Raw genomic sequence first — 7680 nt, forward strand, 5'->3', positions numbered from 1 at the left:
ACAGAGTGCTAATATGATGATTTTGAATATCGCTGATGAAGAGATAAGGAACGGTTAATATGTGGAACCCAGTCCAATGTTGGTCATGGCGAAGCATGACCAAAAGGAGGGATTGTGAAAGTAGAATGAATTATATTGTGAAAATAGAAAGGATTAAAGAAATGTTGTCTGTACCTTTAAGCAAAATTGTTGGAATGCTGCAATCCAGGTGTCAGGAATACAGATATTAACATAGAACAATTGCACCATTTAAGGGCAATTAGTGAAGTATTAGCCTTAGATCGGTAAGAGTTAGTAAGGAAGTAGGATATGCATGCTCTTCCCCAGGTGAATTTTACTGTTTTGCTTTCTTTGTCCTTTTGTCTAATTCCCACTCTTTTATCTGTATAAATAAGACTGTTTGGGTCTTGCATGGCCACTCACATTATCTGGGTGTTATTGGCAGAGCACTGTGCTAATAAAACAGAGTGGTCTGACAAATTGTGAGTCCTGATTCTAAATTTGACATCCACAACTTTGAGGGCTTAAAATTTATTTATTTTGAAATAAGAGACTGAAGGAGAATCTCAGCTGTCAATTCCAGCAGCTGGCGCTTTAACAAAAACATGTATGAAAGTTGGCAACACTGAAATAAAAATAACCTTAACAAAGTAGTGTCAGAAGAATCTGTTTTCTTCTCCAGACCAGAGGAAGAGCTCTGAGAAGCTCAAAAGTTTGTCCCTTCCACTAACAGAAGCTGGTTAAATAAAAGATATTACCTTACCCACCTTTTGTCTCTCATATCTTGGGACTAACATGGCTACAACAACACTCAACAATAGTGAAGTGAAACAGATCAAATCTATATCTTTAGAACTGTCTGAACCTTCCTATACCATTTATATAGCTTGTGAATCTTTTCTTCAAAATCTCTGGAGTGTGGTGAATAGCTCTCGTTTACCATGGAGTATCTGGATTTTCTGAAATGTATTATTTACAGCCAACTCTGCTCTCTTAATCAGTTTCCAAAAAGGACATAAAACAGAAGTTTTAAATATTGGTTATATGGCACTGACAAATTCCAAAGTAACCTAGTATACATCTGTCACATTCCAGGTGTAATCCAGACCAGTGAGGGGTTGTGTCACTACCTCTCCTGCAACTTTGGGTGCCTCACAATGCTTTGCTGTTGTAGCTCCCATAGGCACTGACTCTGTGGGTGCTCCAGGGCTGGAGCATCCCTGGGGAAAAAATGGTGGGCTTGAGCACTCCCCAACAGCCTCCCTATACGCTCCCCTCCTACAACCATGGGCCTCCCACCCACTGGCAAGCCCCGCGGATCACCACCTCCCACCCGTCAGCAAGCCCCATGGATCAGTACCTCTCCCTCCCTCCCTGCGCCTCCTGCAATCAGCTGTTTCATGGCATGCAGGGAGAGGAGTGAGGATGCAGCGCACTAGAGAGAGGGGGCAGAACTGAGTGGGAGGAGGCGGCGTGGGGCCCTGGGGGAAGGGATGGAATGGGGGTGGGGCAGAGCCCCTGGGTCGAGCACCCCCTGGCACATCTTTGAAAAGTCAGCACCTGTGGTAGCTCCCAATCTAGGCCACTCACAAGCATACAGGTCACAGCTTGAGTGTCTGTGTATAGCAGAAGCCCCGGTCCAGCAGCTGTGACCCCAGCAGCCTGTCAGCAATACACCAATCACACTCTGGATTCCGCCAGCCTTGGTTACTACTTGCAGGGTGACTCCAACACAATCCCAGTCCTGAATTTTTCCAAAAACATGTGTTTTGCACTGTCCACCTCTCTCCAGGACAGTTCAGATATCAAGGTTTCTTGCTCCTGAACAGGCAATATTCAACTGTTTTATACTTTAATTGGAGTCACCAAACAGTTCAAACACAACACTGTTTTAGTTTAAATTAAAAGATAATAAAAGTTTATTAACAAAAGAAGCTAGGATTTTAAGTTAATTGAAGAATGGTGACAAGCAAATAAAAGTGAAAACACATCTGAAAGTCTAAAACTTAAACTAGCAAGTTTTGGTTCAAGGCTTTGTTTAAGATGGTCTGTCTCACCCACAGTCTTCCAGCAAGATGGTGACTGTCCCTTTCCTTGGTCAGGATCTCTCCCAAAGATGGTGGTGCCTTTGTCTTCTTAGGTGGGTGAGAGAGAGAGACCTATTTAACAACTTTTGCCTAGGCAGGGCTCTGTAGTTTTGAATATGTGCTAACAACATCATAAATTTTACATATAATGTTGCTACATACAATTCACCATGATATTACTGACCAGTTATTAGTTTTCAAATGATACCTCACAAGACATATTTTATACAAAGATTACTACAATAGTGTGTAGGGTAAGGTGACCAGATGTCCCGATTTTATAGGGACAGTCCCGATTTTTGGGTCTTTTTCTTATATGGGCTCCTATTACCCCCCACTCCCATCCTGATTTTTCGCATTTGCTGGCTGGTCACCCTAGTGTAGGGTGTGAATACAGAGGGGTGCTTTCAGTCACATCATCCATTGCCACAAGTATGATTTAGTTAATTTCTTTATATGCTATATCGCATAAATCACTGAAATATTTCTTATCCCATGACAGATACCAAGTTACATAGATAATATATCTGATTTGTCTAAAACTGCTTAAATAATAATAAAAGGCCAACCCTAGGTCCTACTGAAGTCAATGACAAATCTCCAATTGGCTACAATGGGAACACGATTTAGCCATTACAGTCTGTGGGCCCTTTCCTGAGAGGTGCTAAGTGCCCACTGATGTCAATGAGAGGAGAGGACATTCAGTATCTCACAAGGTCAGGTCCGACATGAGTTTAGGAACATTGGAAATGTCACGATAAATAAGAGCAGTAGTCCTGTAAAGATAAGGCCTTTATCTGCAGCCATATTGTAAGGCCTAGAACCTCAGGCCTGGTCTACACTACGCATTTAAACCGAATTTAGCAGTGTTAAACCAATTTAACCCTGCACCCATCCACACAACGAGGCCCTTTATATTGATATAAAGGGCTCTTTAAACCGATTTCCGTACTCCTCCCCGACGAGAGGACTAGCGCTGAAATCGGCATTGACATGTCGGATTAGGGTTAGTGGGGCCGCAATTCAATGGTCTTGGCCTCCGAGCGGTATCCCACAGTGCACCATTGTGACCGCTCTGGAAAGCAATCTGAACCCGGATGCACTGGCCAGGTAGACAGGAAAAGCACCACGAACTGTTGAATTTCATTTCCTATTTGCCCAGCATGGAGCTCTGATCAGCACGGGTGGCAATGCAGTCCCAAATCCAAAAAGAGCTCCGGCATGGACCGTACGGGAGATACTGGATCTGATCGCTGTATGGGGAGGCAAATCTGTTCTATCAGAGCTCCGTTACAGAAGACGAAATGACAAAGCATTTGAAAAAATCTCCAGGCTATGATAGACAGAGGCCACAGCACAGTGCTGTGTGACAAGCGTAACGGAAAGCCAAAGAATCAAATGGACGCTCATGGAGGGAGGAAGGGAGTACGGAGGACTCCAGCTATCCCACAGTCCCCAAAAAGTATTTGCATTCTTGGCTGAGCTCCAAATGCCTGTAGGGTCAAACACATTGTCCAGGCTGGTTCAGGGTATAGCTCGTCAATTTACCCCCCTCTCCTCATGAAAGAAAAGGGAAAAAAATTGTTTCTTGACTTTTTTCAATGTCACCACATGTCTACTGCATGCTGCTGGTAGATGCGGTGCTGCGGCACTGAACAGCAGTATCCTCTCCCCTCTCCTACCCTCCCCGGTGGCAGACGGTACAGTGCAAAATGACTAATAGCAGTCCTCATCATCCTGTGAGTGCTCCTGGCTGGGCTCGGTGAGGTCGGCCGGGGGCACCTGGGTAAAAATAGGAATAATTCCCGGTCATTCCCAGCAGATGTACAGAACGATTGGTAACCGTCTTCATCATAGCAATTGGGAGCTGAGTTCCATCAGCCCCCCACTTTCATGTCTAAAGAAAAGATTCTGTACTGCCTGGACTATCATAGCAGCGGGAGGCTGGGCTCTTCTCCCTGCCACCGTTTAATGTCCTGCCTGGACTATCATAGCAGCTAGAGGCTGCCTCCCCCTCATTTTATCTCACTAAAAAGTCAGTATTTCTTATTCCTGCATTCTTTATTACTTCATCACACAAATGGGGGGACACTGCAACGGTAGCCCAGGAGGGTTGGGGGAAGGAGAGAAGCAACGGATGGGGTTGTTGCAGGGGCACCCCCTAGAATGGCATGCAGCTCATCATTTCTGCGGGATCTGACATGGAGCGGCTGTGCTCTCTGGTTCTCTAGTACACTTGCCTCATATTCTAGGCAGGACTGACTCTATTTTTAGATAAAACATAAAGGAGGGAATGACCAGGGGAGTCATTCCCATTTTTGTCTTTGCACCCCCGGCCGACGTCAGCGAAGGCCAGCCAGGAGCACCCATGACAGCAGCAGAAGGTACAGAATGACTGATAACCGTCATCTCATCGCCAATTTACAATGGCATGGCAGACGATACAATAGGGATGGTAACCATCTCTGCTACCTTGCAAAGGCAAATGAATGCTACTGTGTAGCACATCAGTACCGCCTCTGTCAGCAGCATCCAGTACACATACGGTGACAGTGACAAAAGGCAAAACGGGTTCCATGGTTGCCATGCTATGGCGTCTGCCAGGGCAATCCAGGGAAAAAGGGAGCGAAATGATTGTCTGCCGTGGCTTTCACGGAGGAAGGAATGAGTGACGACATTTACCCAGTATCACCCGCGGCACTGTTTTTGTACCATCATGCATTGTGATCTCAACCCAGAATTCCAATGGCAGGAGAGACTGCAGGAACTATGGGATAGCTATGGGATAGCTATCCACAGTGCAACGCTCCAGAAATCGACGCTAGCCTTGGTACATGGACGCACACCACCGAATTATTGTGCTTTGTGTGGCCGCGTGCACTCGACTTTATACAATCTGTTTTACAAAACCGGTTTATGTAAAATCGGAATAATCGTGTAGTGTAGACGTACCTCAGGCACTTCGTCTGCAGTCAGATTAAAGGAACAGCCAAGCAGCAGCCATTAGCTAAGAAGCAGGAAGTCACATCCTCACATTCCATCTAAATTACATTAAAACAATGTAATATCAGGCTGTGAAGAAGAAGACCCTGTCCTAATGGCACCCGCTATCACCAGATAAAGAAACAGACCTTAAGATGGTTGAAGAAAACTTAGTTTGATAGCATCCTGTCTGTCAAGAATTCACTTATCAATAGTAGTGGTTGTGAAGTCCTCATTTATTGTTTTGTCATTATGGTCCTCACTTCTCTATTGTTTATCTGTATGGTCTCTGTCTGGTTCTTTAATTGTTTCTGTCTGTTACATAATTAATTAAGGTGGTGGGATAGATTGGTTAGAGAATTTTGTTACACTATGTTAGAATTGGTTAGTATAATTTTAGTATAATGATTGGTTAAGGTATAGCTAAACAGGACTCAAATTTCACTATATAAATGGGGTTCCAAAAGGAAGTTCTTTGGGAACTAACTCCAGGACACAGCCCCAAGATCAGAGCTGCCAGACCTCAACACACTGCCAATAACACCAAACAGAAACTAGAGTCCCACAGATGGACCTTATCTTGACTGGCCATCAAGAAAAGTTCATCTGTCTTATTGGGAGTGGTGAGCACTGTATGTGTAGCGTCTGCCGTTTGTTTTTGGTGATTGTTAATAAATAGAGGCTATGTAGTATATTACTGTGTAAGGCTCTTTCACTGGTAAAAGGTCCTGCACAGCTGCAGAAGCAGTATACACCTGGAGCCCTATGTATTGGGAAAGGGTGTGGGTACTTAAATTGATCAGGTTAGTTGCCTCTGGAGCCCTACAAATTGGGTAAGGGCAGGTGCTTTTCGCTTGGAGCTCTACAAATTGGGAAAAGGTGGTGGCACCTAAATTAACCGGGTTATGCCTGGAGCCCTATGGATTGGGAAAAGGTGGGGTGCCCTCATGTGTGCAGGTAACAGTCCATCTAGTCCAGTGTCCTGTCTCTTCAATAACTGACACCAGATACTCCAGAGAAGCTGCAGCAAACTTCACTGTAGGACAGATAGGCAGGAATGACAGTAGGACCAGCAACAGACCAACCGGGTTATCAGGAATGTCCAGAACTGCAGACTAGAGATATTGCTGCACCTGTTAATGCTGTAAAGGAAGCTTGGGTCTCTGCCACTGCCTTATTAAAAACCAGTTCAGGTACTTGCTTGCTATGGATTTTTACCAGGTTGGGTGCCACTTTTGGGCCAGTATCACATTCAGTGACTCCTGGAACTGGGCTGTGCTAGACACCTGGGATGAGGCACAGTTCCTGCAAAACTTCCAAGTTTGAAGACCTTTCACTGTCTCTGGAGGGCTTGCCCCAACGTTGGAGCTCTGCTCACTGTAGTCAACGAGTGTTACTCAGCAGAAGCTGACAACTCCAGATACAATGTCACTCACTGGGACGTGCATTCAGGAGTGGGAGGCCCATGTTGACACGTTGCTGGTGTAATGGCAATACATAAATTTCTGCAGGGCGTTAAATCTGTAGCTACATTTGCAGCTGGCACAGGAATCTGGCCATAAACATGATGTGGGAGGTGCTGACAGCAGGCTAATTCAGGACAAGAGGGTGGGGCCTTACTGGAACCTATAATGTAAATGCCCTTAAGACAAATTCAGCTACAAACAGCAAAAAAGTTAGCTAATCTGTCTGTCTTCTCTGATCTTCGCAAATAAAGTGATGCAAGATTCTTTTGATCTGGACCTGTTTTGAACTGACTGCCCTCTTCTATCCCCTACAGACCAGCTGAGCACCTCCACCTCCACCTCCTCCTCCTGTCTCATGATGGCACTGACTCTTCCCCCTTCTCTGTCTCTAATTAGCCCCAAGGGATAAACTGACCGAGCCCTGCCTCTTCTCTCCAGTCAGCCCCATGGACCGATAAGAGCCCCTGCTCCAGGGACCAACTGATCCCCTATCCAGTCCCACCCCAGCCAACCAGCATCAGGGACCCACTGACAGGTTGTTGGGACCTGCCAGCAGAGCCCCCACTGTGCTTCCCTACTCCAGAAGACTATGGGTGCCTTTCCCCTTCCACTATTGCTCAGCAACTGTGCCCTGGATGCTTCTGTGACGTTGCACTCCATATGTTTTATGGAAATAGGCTAATGACTGTGAATATAATGTAACTGGAACATACTTTATGCAAAAGGTCTCTTGTAAGGTATCATTACAAAGCTTATAATCTACTGAGTGTGGTCATCCTATTTGTATGAACGTATCATTATTGTATCTGAAACTAGGAATATGAAGTATAACGCTGGGGTCCTATTGTAATTATGCAAAGTGTGGGCCATTAATGGCGGTTTGGAATCGGGATGGCTCCCATTAACTAGGACAATTGCCTGTAAATGGCTCTGTCTACTTGCAAACCTTCCTGGGCGCTTGTGGGCCAGCCCTGGAAGAATGGAGGCTGGGAATCTCACAGGACATGTGACCATATCACCTGGCAATGAAATCCATCTTAAATCTGGTACTTTTCCATTTAGAAGGAGGGGTGGGGACACAGAGAGACAAAAAATTCCCACCTTGTGCCAAAGCTATAAAAGGGGTGGAACAGAACAAAGGGGCT

The sequence above is a fragment of the Gopherus flavomarginatus genome, chromosome 2 (genome assembly GCF_025201925.1).
Source record: "Gopherus flavomarginatus isolate rGopFla2 chromosome 2, rGopFla2.mat.asm, whole genome shotgun sequence".
In the NCBI taxonomy this organism is placed as follows: Eukaryota; Metazoa; Chordata; order Testudines; family Testudinidae; genus Gopherus; species Gopherus flavomarginatus.